The sequence below is a fragment of the Pteropus alecto genome, unplaced genomic scaffold (assembly GCF_000325575.1).
Source record: "Pteropus alecto unplaced genomic scaffold, ASM32557v1 scaffold43, whole genome shotgun sequence".
NCBI classification, from domain to species: Eukaryota; Metazoa; Chordata; class Mammalia; order Chiroptera; family Pteropodidae; genus Pteropus; species Pteropus alecto.
The window spans coordinates 3,737,647-3,739,604 of NW_006435764.1; positions in this window are offsets into that span (position 1 = coordinate 3,737,647).

The window sequence follows — 1,958 nt, forward strand, 5'->3', positions numbered from 1 at the left end:
GTCACAAGGTAAGAAGCCTTTCAAGTACTGCCAAGATCCCTGACTTGCTTCTTTACTATCTAATCTGGCCAATCTACCTGGTCTCCAGTCATTAGGTCATAATCATCCAAAACCTGAAATAAACTGGGTATTGATCCGACTAGTAAATAGTACCTCCCCACTCCCAGTACAGAAAAATAAAGGGGGAGGGAGAGAGGAAGAAAGAGGGTTTCCATGGCGATTAAATCTAAGCCAAAGTCAAAAAGTCACAGAAATGAATCTCCAGTCAACCTAGATCCAGACAGCAGCAGGAAGAACCGCATTCCCACTGGAAGCAGCGTCGATCTCAAGGATGCTCAAGACATTCAGCATGAACCTACACCAAGCCCCGAGCAGTAGGAAACCAGTCAGTGTTTCAACTCTGACTGACCGACAACCAACATCTACGGAACAAAAGACAAAATCGATCAATCCTATCTGTCGTTACAAAACTTCGCCAGCATGGGAAGAATGGCATTGCTCTTTAAGACGCATCAAACCAAGGAGGCAGGTCAACATAACCATTTAATAATACACAGGAGAAACGAAGGTAAAACTCCTTTATTATTTGGCAAGAGACTTCAAGCAATCTCAACCACTCGACCAGCAAACAGCAGCTCTTTCCTCTGAGGCCTCTAGGGCCTCTCACCGAGAGCCTACTTACTACACCGCTACAATTTTAATGAACTTTGTTATTTGGTCTCCCAGCCAAAACTCTATTTTGTAATTGCTGCCTCTCCATCTAGACTGCACATCCTTAAGCTCCTGTTCATGAGTAAACCCCCAATACAGCACCTGGCAGAGTAAGGACTCAATATACCGGCTGATCAAATAAATAAAGGTTAGAAAATGTAGATGGGAGGAGGGGTTGCTTGTCACTGAACTATGGCCATAAGCCGAATCTCAGGATGAAGGACTGGAAAGAGCCTGCGTGGTCTTGTCTTTTCTGCACGATCTTTTCATATGTCCAAATGTTATTAACATTCAGTTGCTGAAAATCTGTATAGTTTTTATAGACATTCTTCCACTCAGTAAACTAGATAATCTAAACTGTAAGGACGTGTAAGAAAAGGACCTCTGTCCTCTACTGCTGCACCTCATCTCCCTCAGAGGGAAAAACCCTCACCCATCTGGGTCACTGTCCAGGGCACAGAGGAACCCTGTTACTAGCAGGCAAGGGACACTGTGTGAAAAGGGTAAGCACAGAGTATGCCTCTCTCTCGCCCTCAAAGGGCCGAAGTGGCAAACCAATCTGGGGCTCCCAGAAATTTAAAAAACAAACAAACAAACAAACAAACAAAAAAACAACAAGATAATGATGAAGCTGGCATCTAGAACAAAACTGACAACTCACTGACAGGATAAGGGCAAAAGATACAAAACTCAGAAATCACAGTAACATAAGGCTATTTAGCCTGGGAGCAAAAACCCTCCATGCCTGAGAATGCTGCTAAGTTGCAACGTGGCTATTATTTTCATGAGAGAAAGAAGAAAAAGATTTCTAAATTATTTTATAAAACCACTTCACTTAAAATTTCTTTTAAAGTTCTGTCTTTGGGCATCTGAAAATAACATGCGTACACTCTCTCTCCCACTACTAAATAACCTCTAAGGTAGGATCCAGCTACCGCAAAGGGCTCACGGACCACCTAAAGGAGTCCCTGAGCCACGAGCGGTCCCTAAAATGTGTAGCGCAGTGGTTCCAAAACCTGCACTTCAGTTATTACCTGGGTAGCTTTTTAAAAATACATTTTCAATCTCACTACAAATTTCCAGAGGTGGGATCCATCATCCATGGTCTTAAAATTATGCCAAGTGACTAACGCAGGCCAGTCTAGCATCTGTCTACAGCAGGGTTTCTCAGCCTCGGCACTACTGCTACTCCGGGCTGGATTATCTGTGCATGCGTGTCTGTGTGTGTGATGGCGGACGGCAGGAAT